This window comes from Dendrobates tinctorius, unplaced genomic scaffold (assembly GCF_039654945.1).
Source record: "Dendrobates tinctorius isolate UK_male_01 unplaced genomic scaffold, ASM3965494v1 ptg000086l, whole genome shotgun sequence".
Lineage (NCBI taxonomy): Eukaryota > Metazoa > Chordata > Amphibia > Anura > Dendrobatidae > Dendrobates > Dendrobates tinctorius.
The window spans coordinates 3,698,937-3,721,305 of record NW_027361754.1 but is presented as its reverse complement, the minus strand read 5'-3'; the positions used below and the strand labels follow the sequence as shown (position 1 = coordinate 3,721,305).

Here is a 22,369-nt window from a genome sequence, read left to right as displayed (position 1 = left end):
AATTATATAATAAATATTACAAAGAGGTTGTCAGGGGGTTGAAGAAATGAAGCTGATTGCAAAAAAGGTTATAAATAAAGAAAAAATTAAAAGAGAATCCAACATTACTCACCTGATAATTGCCCCACATGGATGTTTTGGAGGTTGCACAAGACTATGTATTTTGCTGGGGAAATGACATATTGTACTGTTACGTAAACACTGCAGCCGATCACTAGCCTTTGCACAACAGAACACAAGCCCACTGGGGCCAGCTATTGGACGATCTTTCCTGCTCTTAGATCAATTTCTTTCGCACATCCCCTTTAAGTAGATTAAGTGAATCTTTGGGGAGCTGGAAGTAAATCATGAGCCACAATCAATTTACACTTTGTCTAGAATTGCGTCACTATTACAGGCAGCCCCAATATGCAAAGTCGCCACAACATGGGCAACAAGGTGCTAGTTGTCACGAGCTGGGAGCTCCTAGTCTTACAGGACGGTGCTGTAATCTATTATCATCATGGCTTATCATAATGGGAAGATGAATATGCATCCAGGGCTGATTCAATCTCTGTATTTACACTTGGATGTTGATTGCATCCCCTCATTAGCATACCCTGGGTGGAATTAGATAATAATTTTTTTCTCTCTAAATTATCTTATCTATAAAAAAAAAAAAAGTAACAACTTTGTAAATAATTTATATTCAAAGTGTCCTGGCATTGCGGATACAGTTCATACACAGACCTATATTCAGCAGGCTGAGGGTCAGTCACCAATGACAAACACATTCTATTTGCAGGCAGGCGTCATTTTTTCCTCCTGCCTTTCTAACATTTCATTTAGGATAACAATGTGCACATTGTGTAGATCTTAAAACCACATGTGACATGCACAAATGTGAACAAGTCGGTCGGACAGTGTTCACACCACCCACTGACTGAAACACAAAAAGAAAACACAGAATGACAAATGTGCAGAAATACCCTGCAGTAACAAATATGACAATAGTCAGCAAGTGCTGGTAAAAAGATGGCAACAAATACAGGGTATTTAGTCAATACGTTTTTTTGCAAAAAAAATAATGTATACCAAGCTACTCCACCTTGTCAAGGTAACCCTTAATGGAGCAGTCCCTATCTCATGTATTTAAAACCTGAACATATGAACAGTGTCTAAATGAACAGGATTCAGACAGGTGCTTCCTAGTATAGGCACGTGGTGTAAGACAGTTCTTTATGTGCATGTCACACAAGAGAGGGGTGGGGTCTCTCAAACCATGCATAAGCAAGCGAGGGACTGCTCCATTAAGGGTTACCTTGACGAGGTGGAGTAGCTTGGTATACATGCGTCATAGGCATCTGTTGGACCTTGTAATAACAAAACACCCCATACTGTCAAAAGAAAAGTGGGAGGGCACATGATGGGATCTACTGAAGAGGGGCTGTGGTCTGAAATACTGGAAAGAGTTCCACAGTTATCTTTAAGTGAGTCCCATAGATTCTCCCACTTAGGCTGTGTGCACACGCTGCGGATTTTTCCGCCCGGATTTAGTAAAATCCGCAGGTCAGAAGACTTGCGGTTTATCTGCGGATTAGCCTACGGGTTTGCCCTGCGGTTTATCATCTTGACAATGGAGCAGATGGCAAACCGCAGCGGGATTAGCAGAAAGAATTGACATGTCAATTCTTTCTGCGGATTTGAAACCGCAGCAAATCAGCGCGGAAAATTCTGCAGCATCTTCACTGTGGTTTTCCTTTTGCATAGAAAATAAAGGTACTGTACAACGCAGCAGAAACTGCCGCGGATCCGCAGGGCCAAATCTGCTGTGGATCTGCAGCAGAATCCGCAGCGTGTGCACACACCCTCACAGGTACTACACCAGTCATATAGAAAACCCCAATTTCTCCAGGATATAGGGCTTCGACCAGACTCCCTATATGTTAGATGTAAAACATCCCCAAGTGACCTGCTTCATATGTGTACATGCTCTACTTTGGACACTTTCTGGAGGGATGTAATAGCAATCATTAATACTCAGTCGATACAGATCCCTCACCATTAGTATGTATACTGGGATATATAGGAGATCTGAGCGCTGACTAATATGGCAAAATAGCAGTAGCACGCATGTTATACATGGCCAGGAACCTGATAGCCCAAAATTGGTTATCAGAGCAGGCGTCCACAGTAACAGAATTTATAAATAAGATTAATTGGTTATTAAATCTGGGAAAAAAATATATATTTGAAAAGGAAGGGCATCTCCAAATTTGAAAAAATATGGGCTCTATGGATTGAAGGCTCCGGCCTAGCATCCAGAGAACTGCAAAGATTTCGACTAGGATTGTTTTGATTTATGCAGATTCAATTTAATGACATGATATTTGCTGTATTTCACATTGGGCAGATTTAGACACATATATAACTGTTCCAAATAAAGATTTAGATTTCTATTAATACAATTACTACTGTTACAATAGTGATTATTCATATTGTATGATCTCTAATTTGCTGTGGACAAAACTGTGAAACCTTTATCTCAAGAGGTTATGTTTAATAGGGTGACATGTTGTATCGGGGGGATAGAAGAGGGACTGGGTACCTTTCATGGTTGAGTTGTTTTTTACTGTTGTGTTACAACAACAAAAAAGAATTGGGTATACTAATAGATCACAGACTGAATATGAGTCAACAGTGTGATGCAGCAGCAAAAAAGGTAAATGCAATTCTAGGATGTATTAACAGAAGCATACAGTTTAGATCACGTGAAGTCATTATTGCCCTCTACTCCTCTTTGGTCAGACCTCATCTGGAATACTGTGTCCAGTTTTGGATGTCACATTTTAAAAAAGACATCAACAAACTGGAGCAAGTTCAGAAAAGAGGGACCAGAATGGTGACCGGTCTGCAAACCCTGTCTTATTCGGAAAGTTTGCAGGATTTGGGAATGTTTAGCCTGCAAAAGAGAAGACTGAGAGGAGACTTAATAACTGTCTACAAATATCTCAAGGGCTGTCACATTGCAGAAGGATCATCTTTATTCTCATTTGCACAAGGAAAGACTAGAAGCAATGGGATGAAACTGAATGGGAGGAGACACAGATTAGATATTAGAAAAAACTTTTTGATAGTTAGAGTGATCAATGAGAGGAACAGGCTGCCACGAGAGGTGGTGAGTTCTCCTTCAATAGAAGTCTTCAAAACAGAGGCTGGACAGAGAGCTGCCTGGGATGATTTAGCAAATCTTGCTTTGAGCAGGGGGTTGGACCAGATGGCCCAGGAGGTCCCTTCCAACTCTACGATTCTATAAAAATGATTTTTAATAATAAAAAATATTTGATTTAAAAAAATATATCCCTATATGTAGAGTAGGTGTAATAATAATATTAGCAAATACATTCATTTAGAAATGTAGTATAGTTTTTCTGATTTGCTATGTCTCTTTCCTCATGTGCAGGCATTGCAGGACCTTAGGTACCATGGCTACGTCCACTGATAGAGCTGATAAAGTGACAGTTATTTACTTGCTAGTGGTCATAACCATGGATACCAAAGGTATTCCAATGCCTGGAGGTATTTGCTATTATTATTATTACACCTACTACATATTGGCGATGGGAATACTCCTTTAAGTGCCAATGGACCTCCAGTATTTAATTTAAAGGACCAAAACAATTGTCAATTGAGAATTTTCTTTTCCAGGTTGCCTCCTCTGATTGGCATAGAAAGGGTCCATAAACCAATGAACTTTAAGGCTATGTACCCACTTTGCAGAAATGCTGCGGAGATTTCTGCAACATTTCCGCACTCTCGCCGTGGGTAAAACGCATGCGAATTTGCATGCATTTTCCCGCGGAAAACAAGCGTTTAGCAAGAGTTTTTCGCTTGCGGTATGCTTGCGCATTCCAAGCGATTAGCATCGCTTGGAATGTGATAGATAGGATGTTAAAATAATAAAAAAATTTAAAAAATATATATATTATTATTTGCACCTTCCGACGGCCCCCAATCTGCTCTGCTGCGCTCCCGGCATCTTCCGGTCGCAGTAATGCTTTGCGCAAAGGGCCTGAGATGACATCATGCTCGTGAGAGCGCTACGTCATCGCAGTCATTTGCGTAAAGCATTACTGGGACCACCAGAAGATGCCGGGAGCGTGGTGAGAGGCGGGAAGGACTCCGGGGGCCGCTGGAGGGTGAGTATATCATTATTTTTTTATTATTTTTATTTTTTTATTTTTTACAGGATTATGGTACCCAGGGCCTGGAGGACAGTCTCCTCTCCTCCAGACCATGGGTACCATCCGCACATGATCCACATGCGGAAAGTAAGCGGATCAATACAATCCTATGGGTGAGGAATCGCCGCGATTCCGCAAAAAGAAGGAGCATGCTGCGGATTTTACCGTGATGCGATTCCGTAGCGGTAAAATCCGCAGCATTAGCACAGCAATGCGGAATCCCATAGGATTGTATGGGATGCGTTTTCTTAGCGTTTTTGCAGCGGAAAATCGCCGCGAAAAAAAGCAAAGTGTGAACGCAGCCTAAAGCAAGGCACATCCCCTTCGTGTATATGTATAAAATGCTGAGAAAGCGCAGAGATATGAACGGCTGTTGTGCTCCCTGCATCTGATACGGATGTTTCTACGAGGGCCCAATAGTACAGCCAACAGATTGAATTTGGTATGCTGTACACATTCTATAAATATATAATCCCAGTGGTATTATAATTTCTTAAACTTTTTATGTTAAAGCTCTGGCCTGTGGTATATGAGGAAAATCTTGTGCATTTTAGTTCATATGACTCTGATCAAACTCAGCAATAACATCTATGGCTCCGTGAAAAAACATTTGCCAGCATTCGGATGCCTTCTATGTTCTGTCCATTTTTTGACCTATGGGAGAAAAAAAATAAAAAGTTTCTTCACCTTCTCCTATCAGTGAAAACTGCTGAAGCTCACCAGAAAAACTGTTTTTTTTCGTACATAAAAAAACAACAAAAACAGGCATCTGAATGAGGCCTTGATGTGAACCATGACAGACAAATCCTAATTTCCATTATTTGTTTTGTACAGTAATATTGTGGCCATTTTATGTGACTTTTTAGGATATTACAGGCATCAGCTTTGATACTGACCTTTCTAACCAGGTTCCTGTGACACCAGACGCGATACAGTCTTTCCTTATAGACACCACATTAAAATTAAGCTTTACCACAGCGCTAATTGATATTACAACTAGGACATGGGCAATTCTAATTTTTTTTATGCCGTTTCGTATCGGATCCAAGTGGACACATCTGTCACGGATGCTCGCAGACTTGGGGAGCGGAAATCCAATGAAATTTGACTGCTTATTTGCAAATAGATTGTCCATAAGATGAACACAATACGAGCACTCACATGGAGCGGCGAGAAGCCAAGGACTGTACGACGCACATTAACGCCTTCTAAAAACCATCCTCATCGCGCTGCTGGAAACAGGGTCAATAATTACAAGCAGAGCCTTGATCAAGCCATTGTGACATTATGTATGTATACCCACCAGCCTGGTCCTAAAACACAAATTGCCACCTCCCTGCCAAAGCGGTGCTTTAATGTTATCGCCGTCATTTATTTTACGGCTTCCCGTCTCTGCGCTTAGATCAGAAGGGTCGATAGAGTGATATGTTCCAGGATACGAAATATCATCTGCATTACACGCTCCTGAAGCTCTGGATGACAAACACATCATCTACGATCCTGTCGTGTCTTTTGTGGTGGTAGGATCCGCCAACCTTTATACAAAACACTGACCAGGCTTTGATAAAATGTAAAATAATGGCAAATTCAGAAGACAGTCAAATTCTACGAGCCAGCGGGACGTCTGTAAACGAGTCAATAAAAGACCTCATTAAAAATTACAGCATTTTAGTGCCAATGCTAATTTTTTGCAAGTGCAAATATCGTTAATGAATAATATATCGTCAGCAATCAGGAATAGGCTGGGTCTGGCCGTGGCGCTCGGAGTAATTGCTGCTGATACTCTGCGACCATTGGGAGGCGTCACAAGTAACTGGATGGGTTCTTCCTATGGTCGGATTCACATCTGTATCAAGGCTTTCATTAAAAACAAAAATCACAATGTACTGGTGGATAAGTAGCACGAAGACACGTAATCGGGTCCATCGGAACCAGCTGAGGAGTCCATTTAATGGATCTACATATTTAAGTGTCCCTACTTCAGAGAAGCAAATCTATCAGGCCTCATCTGGAATACTGTGCCCAGTTCTGGGCATCACATTTTTTAAAAAAGACACTTAAAAACTGTATGTTTAGCTTGGAAAAAAGAAGGCTACGTGGAGACAAAAGCTGTCTACAAATATCTGAAGGGCTGTCAAAGTGTAGAGGGATCATCATTATTCTCATTTGCATGTGGAAACACGAGAAGCATTGGAATTAAACTGAAAGGGAGAAGATACAGATTAGATATTAGAAAAAGCTTGTTGACAGTGAGGGTGATGAATGATTGGAACAGGCTGTCGTGAGAGGTGGTGAGTTCTCCTTCAATGGAAGTCTTCAAACAGACACTGGACAGACATCTGTCTGAGATGGTTCACTGATTCCTGCATTGAGTAGGGGGTTGGACACAATCACTAGAGGTCCCATTCTAGTATTCTATGATTCTATACCAGCTACGAGATGCAATTGACTTTATACTAACTTTTGGTAAATTTGTTGATCCACAGAAAACCTCTCCCACTTAATGCACCAACTTGTCTCGTTGCTTCTGAAAGGGTAGGGGGCAGGAGATGAGGGAAAATAAACCTGCAAACTTTAATAGTAAAATCCCCCCCTTGTAAATCACTAACTAAAAATACTAACTTTACTCACTACATACAGTAAAATTCCTTCAGTCTTCAAGGGGACCTGATGGGTGCCAGATAACCTGAAAATCATATAAAAAAAAAAAAAGTTTAAAACCACATGTTTCTCTCTGGCCTGTCTTCTGCGTCTCCTCCCGTAAAATGACATTTCTGTGGTTGATAGCACTCGGCCCAATGTTATACTTTGGGGCAGTACAGACCTGCGATTATTTTTCATGCCAATTCGGCAGCATGCTGCGAGTGCATGTGACCATTGGATCGCACTGACCCATTTAAGTCTATGTCTGAGTGTAGTCTGACATCCATAGAAACAGACAATGGAAAAATTAAGTTCTCCATACCGGTGCTGCGCTTCTCATGCAAGTGACTCAGAACACACTCAGATGACACTAACATCAAACACTGACACAGTTTGATAAGAGTGTCACTAGCATAATCATCCCCGATTCTCTCGCAAGAGAGTATATGCCAGTGTGAGCAAACACTTTCATCCAATATACAGTACAGGGGAAGCGGTACTGTGCAGTGTTTATATACAGGACAGGAGGAATGGTACTGTGCAGTGTACATATGTTTGAAGAAGGGCCCCCGCCGAGTGTCCGGGCCGGAACCAAGGGGACCATCACCTAGGTTCCAGGGGAGACTGTTCCCGGGGGACATAGTTCAGGGACGGACCGTGGAGATAGACAGATGGGCTAGGGGAGGAGCCAGTATAAAAGGGGCGGGGAACGCTAGTCACGGTGACACAGCAGACCGGGACAGAAGCAGCAGGAGACCGTGGGAGCGACCTAGAGCCAAAGTGACTGACCAGAACCAGGAGAGACGTTCACCTGGGACACCAGAGGGACGGCGCCCAGACGACCGTCCAAGAGCCACTGCCCCGCTTCAACCCGCGGCTGCTGCCGCCTCTCCCCAGCCCACGGCTGCAGCCTGCCCGCGGTCGCTCGCGGCCGTTGCCGCCTCGCTCCAGCCCGTGGCTGCAGCCTGTCTCCCGCCACCCGCAGCCACCCTGCTCTCACCTGTGGACGTGGCAAGTCCAGTGCTGCACAGGTGGCCTGCCAATCGTCACCCCGCATCGCTGCCGCTTGCCCCAGTCCGGGGACTGCGGCCCATCCGTTCAAGGACTCCTCCGGGGCCTGTGGTGCCTCGGTGTCACCGAAGCGTCGGAACGCTCGAAGACTTCGTCAACTCTTCAGCAGCTGAGCCCAGCAGCTGCTACGCTGAAGAATCCCTGTCCAGAACGCCGAGGGACGTCATGACGGCTAAGTTGACTATTTAGTTAAGGACCCGTAGTCGGCCATACCGCGGCCCTATAGTGACCGGTTTTCGCCGAACGTAGTCGTGTTCTACCTGTTTGTGTTTGCTTATATTGAGCCCCTGCGAGGGCAACTCTTGTTACCCCTGTGACTGGTCAGGCTACGACTGAGGATAGTTACCTCTAGGCCTATAAACGTTATTACTAAAAGAACCAAACCGTCTCGCGCCTCGTCACTGCATCCTGCGTACCTGCTAGTATCACACGTAAACAGAAGTGGTACTGTGTAGTGTATGTATACAGGACAGGAGGAGTGGTACAGTGTAGTGTATCTATACAGGAAAGGAGAAGTGGTACTGTGCAGTGTATACATACAGGACAGGAGAAGTGGCACTGTGCAGTGTATATATACAGGACAGGAGAAGTGGTACTGTGCAGTGTATATGCAGGACAGGATGAGGAGATGTACTGTGCAGTGTATATATACAGAATAATACATATACTGAAAATTACACCCAGTATACAGGACAGAAGTGGTACTGTGTGTAAGGAGATATGTGTCACTACGCTTAATGGCCTCAACAGGTGAAACTCAGAATTTTCCTCCAGCACACTAAGTGCCGTGAGGGGTTGAACTAATTTTCATAATTGGCTGGCTTTTATGTGGACATCCATAGAGCGGGGTGGGAGGATGACCACCTTAACTCCACCCCAGCGTGTGGTCTGGGGCTTAAATAGCTGGATTCCAGAGGCAGTCTGTTCAGCAGAGCTGGAGGGGATCTCTAGTGGTGTGTGTCCTGAGGAGGAAAGACTGAACCTGTGTTGCTCCAGAGCGGGAAGGTCCCCACAAGTGTATTGACTGTATACAGCATTTTTGTTTCCTTTGTTGCTTTCCTGTTTTTGACTGAAGGGCTATGTTTTACTTTAGGGCCTGCGCAAGTGCCATTCACGTCACCGCTATTCCCACGCATGCGCAGTAACAGCCACAACTACGCGCTCATGTGTGGTAACGACGCGGCTGTTACTGTGTACGCCCGATGCAACAGCATCGGGCCTATTTCTAGTACTATATAAACATAACTATACACATCATACAATGAGACTCCAGTGTACATAGCATAGGAGGCCGAGTGGAGCATAATACAGCATAAGTGTTAAGCACTGGGATGCTCCCGCTGCACGGGATATATCTCAAGCCTAGTCTGGTGCTGTGGTCTCCCATTCAGGCTCGGCCACTGGGATGACTGCTCAGCACAGACTTTTCTCCCAGCTCCTTGCCCAGGCTTGTGCTGCAGGTATAGTTACTGCTGGCCCTCCAGCTAAGCCTATGGTGACTACTGGTTTACACATGCAGCATTGTACTCTGGAGCCTAAGTTCAGATTTCATCCTACTGAGCACGTCCGGGATGTGGCGCCTTCTCACTGGTACTCGGACATCACCTGCTCTGGTTATATGGCAGTTTCTGATTGGTCCACAGGCAATGTCCTGTCTGTCTGGACTTGAGCTGTATGTATAAAAGGTCCTCTGGAGGGCACACCTGTGCGCTAGTATCTTGTGTGTTGGTGGCTACTATACCACGCTGTGTGCACCTGTGCCGCTATAGCACTGTGAGTGTTTGTCTAGACAGGCAATGTAGGGTGGGAACTCCCGTTTGAACTTAGCATTTGCACCGGTTGTACTTAGGCGTGCATGCTAAAGCACACTGTGTGTCAGAGAAGGGTCAACCACCAGCTTAGTCTTCCCTGGGGGGTTAAGTTATAGAGACCCCAATTAGAATTTTTCTATACACCTGTGCAGTCTAACAGGGTATAGTCTTTTGCTTTGCTTCATAGTACTGCTGAATTTCACTCAGTGTGTTTTAAGTGTTTTCTTGCAGCCTTTCTCCGCCATTGTTTAATAGCTGCGTTCCTCCATCATCGCATGGTGGACCCCGGGTTGCGAATGCACCTTATAATTTTTTATTTGGTGCGTTCCACCAATCCTAACAATAGGAGGCCGAGTGCAGCATAATACAGCATAGGAGGCTGAGTGAGGCATATATATATATATATATATATATATATATATATATGTGTGTGTTTGAGAGGGTTTCCTCTGGGTTCTCCGGTTTCCTCCCACATTCCAAAGACATACTCATAAGGAATTTAGATTGTGAGCCCCATCAAGGACAGCTATGATAATGTCTGTAAAGTGCTGTGGAATTTGTGACGCTATATAAAAGGAGTAAGATAAATAAATAAATAAATAAATATACAGCCTAGGAGGCCGAGTGCGCCATATACAGCATGGGAGGCTGAGTGCGCCATATATAGCATGGGAGGCCGAGTGAGGCATAATACAGCATAGGAGGCCGAGTGTGGCATAATACAGCATAGGAGGCAGAGTGTGGCAAAAACATAGCATAGGAGGCCGAGTGTGGCAAAAACATAGCATAGGAGGCCGAGTGAGGCATAATACAGCATAGGAAGCAGAGTGTGGCATATACACAGCATAGGAGGCCGAGTGTGGTATATACAGCATAGGAAGCAGAGTGTGGCATATACACAGCATAGGAGGCCGAGTGTGGTATATACAGCATAGGAAGCAGAGTGTGGCATATACACAGCATAGGAGGCCGAGTGAGGCATAATACAGCATAGGAAGCAGAGTGTGGCATATACACAGCATAGGAGGCCGAGTGTGGTATATACAGCATAGGAGGCCGAGTGCCCCATATACAAAATGGGAGGCCGAGTGCGGCATAATACAGCATAGGAGGCAGAGTGCAGCATATACACAGCATAGGAGTCTGAGTGAGGCATAACACAGCACAGGAGGCAGAGTGCAGCATATACAACATAAGAGGCCGAGTGCGGTATATACAGCATAGGAGGCCGAGTGCGGCATAATACATCATAGGAGGCCGAATGCAGCATAATACAGCATAGGAGGCTGAGTGTGGCATAATACAGCATAGGAGGCAGAGTGCAGCATATACACAGCATAGGAGTCTGAGTGAGGCATAACACAGTACAGGAGGCAGAGTGCAGCATATACAACATAAGAGGCCGAGTGCGGTATATACAGCATAGGAGACCGAGTGCGGCATATACAGCATAGGAGGCCGAGTGCGGCATAATACATCATAGGAGGCCGAATGCAGCATAATACAGCATAGGAGGCTGAGTGTGGCATAATACAGCATAGGAGGCTGAGTGCGGCATAATACAGCATAGGAGGCTGAGTGCGGCATAATACAGCATAGGAGGCCGAGTTCGGCATAAAACAGCATAGGAGGCTGAGTTCAGCATAATACAGCACAGGAGGCTGAGTGCGGTATATACACAGTATAGGAGGCCGAGTGTGGTATATACACAGTATAGGAGGCAGAGTGCGGCATATACACAGTATAGGAGGCCGAGTGTGGTATATACACAGTATAGGAGGTCGAGTGCGGTATATACACAGTATAGGAGGCAGAGTGCGGCATATACACAGAATAGGAGGCCGACATTGCTGCATACACTAATGAAGGCTCCGTGTCGGCCCAGACCCTAGAGATGAGGGGGAAAATGAAAGGCAGCAGCAGACCAAAATCCATATCTACGCTGGGGACAGAGCAGATAATGAACTCTGCTCACAGAAAAACTTCCTGACGCAGATAGAGGCCAGTGTTAGACATGGTAAAATCCTTGTGTGCACCGCGGCGGTGTCATGAGTGCACGTGTGTACACTGCCTGCACTTAAAGTGAAGGCGGCTGAAAACCGGGACTGGCGACCCACTTTGTAGCTCAGTGTTGCAGCCTGCTTGGGAAGGTGGCCTGTTGGCAGGTGCATACAACCGTTTTCTCTACATCTGTAAAATATGGTTCGATTTGTGCAATCAGACTTTGGTCAGAACAGAATCAGTTTTTCTTGGAGACTGACAGGAAAAAAAAGTTTCTCTGCCTTCTCCATTGTGTCAGTCCATGAAAATCGAACTGCAGTCAGGTGTCATCAGAGTGTGATCAGAATTTTTTCACGGACCCACAGACTTGCATTGTTGATTTTGATCTGACAGTCTGAGGAAAAAAAGTCAGACATATGCACAGTCCTATAGAATGACATGTACTCGTGCTTTCCATGAAAGCCTTGGATAGCACTCGTCCGATATAATCATTGCATGATGAGCTCTTGGGCCAAGTTCACACGAGTATCAGGTTATTTATTTACGGTATTTCTTTTTTTTTTTTTTTTTTTACAACAGCAGTTATTGATTTATAAGACCATTTACAGTTTCCTATGTTCAAGAATTGCAATATATCCTATTAAAAAAAACAAAAAAAAAAAAACAAAAATATATGGATGCTATATGGTGCCACCCATAGACATGAAGAGGCGAATCTTATCAGGTAACCGGAAGAAAGTAGTGAATGTGCTGCAATTTTTTTTTTCACATGCAGATCCGATCAGTGAAAAGAAAAAAAAAAAAAAAAAAAAAAAGAATTTTTTTTTCCATGGATGCCACTAGGACTGAAAGTGCACTCTTGTTAATCTACTCATGAGAAAATTCTCCTGGTCGGCTATAAAATGAGGTGAGACCCATATCCTGCGTCTTTCCTTCCCGACGGTGTTTTTTATTGATTCTAGGCATCAATGCTCTTTACAGTGTCAGGTCTCGTACATCTCATACATAGTATTCAATAATAAGCTTTATGCAAGTTTCCAGCTGTATGAGGGATGTAAAATAGTGATAAGGTTGCTATACAGAGGTATCTGTGAGCTGCTGGTATGTTTGTGCAAAGGTATTTTTTTTTTTTTTATAAGCCACCATATACGGTACTTGTTTTTCACCTGTAGAAATTAACAGAAAAAGATAAAAAATAAAAATGTGAAAATCTATGGAATAGCATTATTTTCTCCCCTAAGCTATCAGCAGATAGAAGCAGGTCCTTACAGAAGACGTCAATGCCATCCAGATGCTATGGATTATCATACACCCGTCGCTCATTGGCACGTCCCACTCCTGCGAGGACCACGACCCCGGATACAGTGATGGGTCCATGCGGTCAGATATCTGCGATCACATGAGAAGATGCTCGGAGTTTACTCAGGGCTCATGGAAAGCGAATCTTAGCAGATTATAAAGGGTTATGTCTTAAGGTCCCGTTACATTTAGCGATGCATCAGCGATCCCGACAACGATACGACCCGGTCAGGATCGCTGGTGCATCGCTAAATGGTCGCTAGTGAGCTGCCACACAGGCAGATCTCACCAGCGATGCAGCAGCGGTTGGCGGTCGTCACTTACCTGTCACACGCAGCGAGGGTGACGTCTTCCGCCCGTGTCCATGGAGTCGCTTGTTGGCGGCAGCAGGAAGCTGACGACGAGAAATGGACCAGAACAATCTCGCACGATCAGCGATAACCAGCGGGGGAGCCGGTCGGAGGTAAGTATCACATGTAGCGAGATCGCTAGCGATGTCGCTGTTGCGTCACAAAATCGGTGACGCTTTAGCGATATTGCTAGTGATCTCGCTATGTGTGAAGGGGGCTTTACAGTCATTAGAAAAGCAAAGATTCATTGGGCTGCACTTCTGTGCACTTCTGTCTTCGGTGCCCCCTTAGTTTTTGTAACTGGGTTTGAGCTCAGCATGGGGGTCTCATTCACACTGTGGTATAACAGAAGGAAGGCAGAATCTGTTAAAAGCAGATTTTTACTCTTCAACGCCAGCTCAGCACTTTTCTTGGTCTTTAAAAAAATAAATAAATAAAATAAAAAAGTAATGCTGCCGAGTGCCTGAATAGCAAGGAAATAGAGTTGAGCGACTTTGGTCGGATCGGGTTTCGTGAAACTCGACTGAAACAAAATTTGAGTCGGATGAAACTGGTCCGACTAGGACAAAAAAAGTCGGAGTTTCATCTGAAACCCGACCCCAATGCAAGTCAATGGGGAATAAAAGTCGGCATTGAGTAGATGAATGTCATCCGCTCAATGCCGACTTTTATTCCCCATTGACTTGCATTAGGGTCGGGTTTCAGATGAAACTCCGACTTTTTTTTGCCCTAGTCGGACCAGTTTCATCTGACTCAAATTTTGTTTCAGTCGAGTTTCATGAAACCCGGTCCGACCAAAGTCACTCAACTCTAATAGGAAGATAGTTACTGCAAATAATCCCTGGGCACATTGGAGGCAGTGTTGTGGTACCACTGTAGGCATGGTCGGACTGGCCCATCAGGACACCGGTGAAACGCCCGGTGGGTGCCAGAGAGGAGGAAGAAGAAAAAAATTTTGTGACGAGGGCCCTTTAAAATTGCAGGAGGCAGAGGTGCACGCAAGCAATCCCAACCTACCGCCATGACCAGGGTCAGCGGCACACAACCCTGCAAACCCAAGTAAGCGCTGTGGGCCCTGGGTGAATGGGGGGGTTTTACACACGGTATGGGGTTTGTGAGTCGGGGGAGACCGGTACCAGCGCTGGCACAGTTCCCCTCTAAAACTCACCTCTCCTCGTACCAGGCAGCTGCAGTGTCTTCAGCGGCCTCTGACTCTGTGATGTGTCAGGGCAGAGGGAGCTATTACATCATCACTGCACTCAGCCTCTCTGTCCTGAGCACTGCAGAGTCGTGAGAGACCCCAAGTATACCGCGGGAGAGGTGAGCATTTAAATTTTTTTTTCCTCTTTATGTATGCACAGGGTCGGACTGGGGTGTCTGGGGCCCACATGGGTAACTGACCCTAGGGGCCCACCCTGTAGCTATATGCAAATAATTTAGCCGTTATCCCCGATATAGTGGAGCGTCGTATGTAAAACACAGGCGACTGCTGCACATCTACTTTGCGCCACCATACCTGGAATGCACAATTACGGCAGTTTGCATTAAAGGGTGCTATCCACAGGTTAGGAAGGTGATAACTTAATGATCGGAGGAATCCGACCACTGGAAACTGCACCGATTGGAAGAATGGGGAACTTTTAGCCCTGACAGGACACTTATCTCCATTTTAAAAATGGGGCGGCAGATGGGATGTCTGACTGCAGTTTCATTCATCCTCTTTGGGGCTTCCACAAAAAGCCAAGTAAAGCCCCTTAGGGAATGAAAAAATCAGTGGTCGAGTCGAGATCGGTGTAGGTCACAGCAGTCAGACCCCCACCAATCTATAACTTATCACTTATCCTTTGGCCATGTTCAGTGTTTGGTCAGTATTTTACATCAGTATTATTTTTCCAATCAGTTGCAATCTGTCAAAGTGTGAAAAAAACGGATCCTGCGCAGATTGTGAAAAACTGATGCGACAGATCAGTTTTTTTGCCGGATCCGTTGTAGCAGCTGAAACCTGAGGTAAGCTTTGTCCCTTGTGGAGAGAGAGAGAGTGAGAGAGAGGTGGAGAGAGAGAGAGAGAGGTGGAGAGAGAGAGAGAGGTGGAGAGAGAGTGTGAGAGAGAGGTAGAGAGAGCGAGAGAGAGGGGTAGAGAGAGCGAGAAAGAAAAAAAAAAACACGTCTCCACTTCTGTATTTGTCACCCATTCCTGGTTGTGGATCACAAATACCGTATATACTCATGTATAAGCCGAGATTTTCAGCACATTTTTTTGTGCTGAAAACAGCCCCCTCGTCTTATACACGAGTCATTGTCCAGAAAGCCGGATGGGGAGCAGCGGAGCAGGGGCAGGAGCCGGCGGCTGTGGCACAGTGACAGCTGCATCCGCCGGCTAACAGAAGATATTATACTCACACTCCTCGCGCCGTCGCTGCATCTCTGTCCCGGCAGCTCTTCCTGTGCTCAGCGGTCATGTAGTACTGCTCATTAAGGTAATGAATATGCACACATCTTCACTCCCATAGGCGTAGAGCGCATATTCATTATCTTAATGAGCGGGGCCACGTGACCGCTCAGGACAGAGATGCAGCAACGGCACGAGGAGGGTGAATAGGACGGGGGTGGGGTGTGAGCCATGCATACAATGATGGGACCGGGGAAGACAAGCCGTGCGGGACTGGGGGAGCCATGCATACAACAGGGGGAGCCACACATAGCAGGACAGGATGGGGGGAGCCACACATAGCAAGACAGGACGGGGGGAGCCACATACCAGGACAGGACGGGGGGAGCCACACATAGCTGGACAGGGATAAGGGGACAATGCATACCCGGCTTATACTTGAGTCAATAAGCTTACCCAGTATTCCGTGGCAAAATTAGGTGCCTCGGCTTACACTCGGGTCGGCTTATATGCAAGTATATACGGAACTTAGACAAAATACTGACCAAATACTGACCAAATACGGAATGTGTGAACATGGCCTTAGGATAAGTGATTACTTATTTTCACCATAGAACCACTGTAAAGTCCAAGTATTTAATCTCTATTGGAAATCAAGAATCTTCCACTTATTGATATCACAGAGAACAAGTGACCGCCATACACAACACAAACCACTATATCAAGACCAATAATACCACATACAAAAGGAACAAGTACCGCCAATGGTGCTATAATAATAATAATAATAATAATAATAATAATAATAATAATAATAAGAATAAACACAATACTAATAACACTAATATTACCAATGGTGACATTATACACAGGAGCTCTGTATATAGTGTCAGTGTACAGGTAATACAGTGATCACTAGTTACATTATAAACAGGAGCTTTTTATATAGTGTCAAAGTACAGGTAATACAGTGACCACCAATACCATTATACACAGGAGCTCTGTATATAGTGTCAGTGTACAGGTAATACAGTGATCACTAGTGACATTATACACAGGAGCCCTTTATATAGTGTCAAAGTACAGGTAATACAGTGACCACCAATACCATTATACACAGGAGCTCTGTATATAGTGTCAGTGCACAGGTAATACAGTGATCACGAGTGACATTATACACAGGAGCTCTGTATATAGTGTAAAGTGTACAGATAATACAGTTGTCACCAGTGACATTATACAGAGGAGCTCTGTACACAGTATAGAGTGTACAAGTAACATACTGACTCACCGGTGACGTCTGTAGTTGAAGTCTTTCATCTTCATCCAGTGCAGACTGTCATCACTTTTTCCAGCAAGGACTCGTCTCTGTAGAAGATAACACAGTTATCTATAGCTGATCTCTTTCAGAGCACATGCCCCACTATTTTCCCCAACTTCTACACTATGTCAGATGAAGAAAAAAAAAAAAAAAAAGACAGTGTTGCCCTGCACAGTAGCATGACCCCCCTTTGTTCTCCCCCATGGAAGACAGTAACTTCAAAATTCAATTACAGCAGTAATAATGTCCCCTGATTGGACCCTACAGTAAGTTTGTCCCCTCTTACCACCATAAACTAATAATGTATGTTCCTCATCCTGACCTCCATACAGTAATTATGTCACCCCTTTACTTAATAAGGCACCAGATCCTTGGCCCCTTTATTTAATGTTCCCATCCTGGGCCCAAATGTCCACTTTAATAAGGTCCCTATCCTGGGCTCCTTCCAGTAATAATGTCCCCATCCTGGGACCCTTTATTTAATGTCCCCTCCCTGGGCCCCTACCTTTTCCAATCACGGGGGGGCTTTTCCTCACCTTCTTGCGCTCCCTGGCGTCCTCTTGTGGCTTCATATTCTATATTTACTTCATATGCTACATCTTCTACTCAAATCTTCACATGAAAATTTTTACATAACATTTTGCTTATGCGAAAGTCCCACGAGCCAAGATTAAGAATTTGTCAAGAGATTATTAAATAATGATCTACAAACTATCTGTTTACTCGTCGTGAATGATAGTTAATGGAAATAATTTATCAAGGATAAATACTTGAATTATTCAACATCCTACCGAAATTTACAAATCTGACAGGAAATGCCCCATCACAATAGCACATTATTATATGATTTAAAATGGCTGCCGACCGCAGCTGTGACAGGGTGCTCTACTCTGTGACAGGCCGCGTGCTGACGTCACATAGCAGTAACATTAAAAGGCCTCCGGCCTATCAAAGGCTGCAGGAGTCATTTAATGAAACTGCTATGTGTCGTCGACACATGGCCTGCCACAGAGCAGAGTGCCCTGTCACAGCTGCAGTTGGTATTCATCTTGATGTGTGTTGTCACCAGGGTCAGCGTCAGGTTTTTGTGGGCCTCAGGAGAAAGAGTATCAGTGGGCCCCTTTAACACATGCCATGATTCCTGATGCACAGATAAAAAATACAGGTATAGTATAATATACTGTATGGGCACCTCATGGTCCTCCATACAGTATTATGGGCAACCACATAGTCCGCCATACAGTATTATGGACACTACATAGTCCGCCATACAGTAATACAGTATTATGGGCCCATGTAATGCTCCTCCATACAGTATTATGGGCCGATGTAATGCTCCTCCATACAGTATTATGGGCAGATGTAATGCTCCTCCATACAGTATTATGGGCCCATGGAATGCTCCTCCATACAGTATTATGGAATCATGTAATGCTCCTCCATACAGTATTATGGGCCCCATGCTCCCCAATACAGTATTATGGGCCCCATGCTCCCCAATACAGTATTATGGGCCCCATGCTCCCCAATACAGTATTATGGGCCCGTGTAATGCTCCTCCATACAGTATTATGGTTCCCATGGTCCTCCATACATTATTATGGGCTCTATGCTCCTCCATACAACACTTCACGGCCCCCATGCTGCATACTAGGTGCAGGTCAGCTGAAATTGGCTATAGTCAGTTTTTTTACCGATTAAAAGCAGAGATGGACGAAATCCTGTAAACTTTTTTAGGTCCTCGTAGTTAAGATATTAGTCACTGATTCTCCTAAAAACATGCATGCTCGTTTGACCATCCATGTTTTACCAATGGGGGAGAGAAAGACAATCTGCTCCCAGACCTCATCGGCAGCAGCTTATCTCCCTCAGTGACGAAGGATTGGACGTGTTGAAATCCAACATACCCAATCCTTTTCTCTCCATCTCAGCCCAATCCCCGGCATTTGGCAGAAGAGTCTGGACACCCCTATACACACTCTAGCTGGGACGTTTACTTTATGTGTCTAGGCTCTTTTAAAGCCAGCTAGGCTTACTTACCGTACTTTTATATTGCCTCACTATTAAGGGTACATTAAATAGTAACATGTAAAAAAAAATATTAGGACCAGTGAACCTGGGCACTGCCGCTTCCTAAAACCCTGCACGACAGAACTATTTGAACGAGAACTTGGCTGCTCCATATCGCTCAAGTAGTTGTATGGAGTGACAGTGCACATATTCAACCACCTCTCAAATCAAGCCTAAAAAAGGTTTTCCAGAATTTTATATTTTACATTAATTTATAGTCTGTCTGTAGAAAACGACTGTTCATGCCAAGCACATGTGCTTGGTGCACCCTTGGTGTGGCTGAACATTTCACTGTACCTTCCCACTTGTTTTCCATCTATTTCTGCCCTTCTTAGACACCTGTAAGGCAAAACTGACAATCAAGGAAAAGGAAGGTGGCCAAAGATGGAAAACAAGAAAGTGGGTAGGTGCAGTGAACTGTTCAACCACACCAAGGGTGCACCAAGCACATATGCTGGGTATAAACAGTCGTTTTCTGCAAGCAGACCATTTAAAATTTTATTTTATTATTTATTTTAATCACTTATATAGCGCCATTAATTCCACAGCGCTTTCCAGACATTATCGGAACTGTCCCCATTAGGGCTCACAATCTAGATTCCCTATCAGTATGTCTTTGGAGTGTGGGAGGAAACCGGAGAACTCGGAGGAAACCCACGCAAACACGGGTATAGATATACACTCGCAAGTACGCACATATAATTTATCTACATAGTCCATGTATCAGTCCGATTGTGACTTATCTCTCCTCTTATGAGCCATCTTCTGGGCTAATTTCTCACCACAAAAGGTGCGATTTAACTCAAAGTAAATCAGCTCAGGAGGATAGTTTGCCTGTGGTACATAAAGTCTATACAAACCAAACATTTGAAAATTTGTTAGTAAAGCAAAATGCAAAGAAATATTTTTTGATCCAAACTGCAAGTGTTTAGGTAAAAAATAAAAATAATGAAGCTATGCCTAGCCTCTAAGAAGCTACAGATGAAACAGGCCTCCATACTCCAGTTGTTCCCAACCTTGCAGTATTTTTCTGTCCTATGGATAGAAGCTGAATTCTGTTAATACAAATACCCCTTTAAGCACCATCATAAAGCTGCAGCCAGCGTTAGTATGTTATGTATTCTGCTGGAAATATCTGTTGCGGGTTTTTTTTCCTTCTGAAACAATAATCATATACTTCTAGCTCCTCGTTACACCCCGCCATATCATTAGCCGCCTCAATTATTCAAATAACTTAATTTCCCTTCCATTTTATGGCGCCATCAAAAGTTTTGTTTAGCACTTCGCCATATCGGAAACCATAATGTTCCCAACAATGATTTCAATTTCTCATAATCTATACACTGGCAAATTGTCTTTTCCATGCTGTACTTTACATGCTATATAAATGCAAATTATGAATATTGGGATACAATAGAAAATGAACTTCGCGAGATGTTGGTATGGGAAGAAGCACTATCTTATGGAAAATCAAAGAAGTAGTAGCAAAAAAAAGTATCAGACACAAAATAAACAGATATTGATATATGTAGTGATTCAGGTGCCCCGGCTCAGGGTTCTACAATACTACAATCTGACCTCAAGTAACAAAGGAACAAATACGTAATATACATATTTTGCGTTGCATTTATTAAAGTCCTTGACGGACGGCGATGAACTAGAATTTGTAAAGGACTTCAACGATCATTAAAGATGCAGCAAATGACAGCGGAAGTCAATAGAATCGCTATGGGCAAATCAACAATGAATTCACTGGACAAGGTCTTCAAATCGAGGAACATTCCACTGGTGAGGAAGACACCGGCTTGTACATAGTCTGGCGTTTTCTGGAGTAACATTCGGATGCGAAACCTGGATGACAAAGAATTAAGACAGAAAAAGAAGAATAGACGCCTTCGAAATGTGGTGCTGGAGAAGGATGTTATCAATACCATCGATGGCAAGAACAAACAAACCAATCTTGGAACAACTAAAGCCAGACATGTCACTCGAAGTAAGGATGCCAAGCTGCGACTTGTCGATTGTGGACACATCACGCGAAGAGAGCAAACACTGGAGAAGGACATCATGGTCGGGAGAATAGAAAGAACAAGGCGAACAGGAAGACCAGCAACCCGATGGCCTGATACAATCACCATAATGGCGGAGAAGAGCCTGGTGGACCTATCTAGGCTGCACAAGATCCATCTTCCTACACAGCGTTCAGCCATCAAGTCCCCATGGATTGAGATCAAGCTGAAGGCAGTTAAATAAATAATAAAGTCCTTAGGACAATAAAAGTGTTGAGAATATGACATTTTTGTAATATCTGATTTATCTCTTTGTCTAAATGCTGACAAATGGAATTAAGATGTTGAGTTTCCAGCCAAGCAGACGTTTCTATTCGGCTCCAACAGTTTTCAATTTCATTGCCATTTTTATTCTCCATGTCGAATGACAGAAAATATTATGGTAATTACTGATAAAGAAAGTGTAGCATAGTAATGCAGACCCCATGATGCAACAAATGTGACACCCCATGCATGGCTAAGCATTGACAGTTTATGTGAAAAAGCTTGTGCCTATCTGGATTTTTCCCTGCAGCCCCTGGTTCTCTCTCTACCGACCTTCATCAGAGACACAGCCCACTTTATCCAGGTTTGCCGTGACATCACACTGCCAAAGAGCTTCCTCCTCATGACTTGCGACGTTGAGTCACTTTACTCAAACAGCAGTCATAAAGATGGGACCAATGCTGTTGCTTTTTTTTTTTTTTTTTTTAAATGCAATCATGTGGATCAGAGGCATGACTCCTTCATTTATCTGTTGGAGTTTATTCTGAACTATAATTAATTTTTGTTTGATAGAACATTTTTTCAGCAGGTCTCGGGAGTGGCAATGGGGGCTCGTTGTGCGCCGGCATATGCCAAAATCTTTCTTGGGTGGTGGGAGGCAACCACAGTCTATACATCAAACACCTTCAAGAAACAGGTTCTCCACTGGTATCGATTTATAGACGATATCTTCTTCTTGTGGATGGGTACAGAAACAGAGTGCTGAATTATTGAGTGATCTCAATGTAAAATCATAACCTCTTTCTCACCCACTCTTTGCCATCCAGTTCCATTACTATTTTGGATCTAAAGGTTTTTGTGCAGGTTAATCACTTGGATACTGATCTTTTCCAGAAGCCTACTGCAACCAACTCATTG

General features: G+C 44.0%; 1 protein-coding gene across 31 annotated transcripts in view; it reads right to left on the bottom strand.

Moving 5' to 3' along the window:
• Positions 1-22,369, bottom strand: part of PKNOX2 (PBX/knotted 1 homeobox 2) — a 485,162-nt gene that overhangs the window by 288,695 nt on the left and 174,098 nt on the right. For 6 of the 31 annotated variants that reach the window (XM_073584921.1, XM_073584925.1, XM_073584916.1 and 3 more), the window contains exon 3: positions 17,079-17,155. The exons of the other annotated variants lie outside the window; for them this stretch is intronic. The gene's annotated coding sequence lies outside the window, so the exon portion shown is untranslated. The remainder of the gene's footprint in view (positions 1-17,078; positions 17,156-22,369) is intronic. 31 annotated transcript variants of the gene reach the window in all.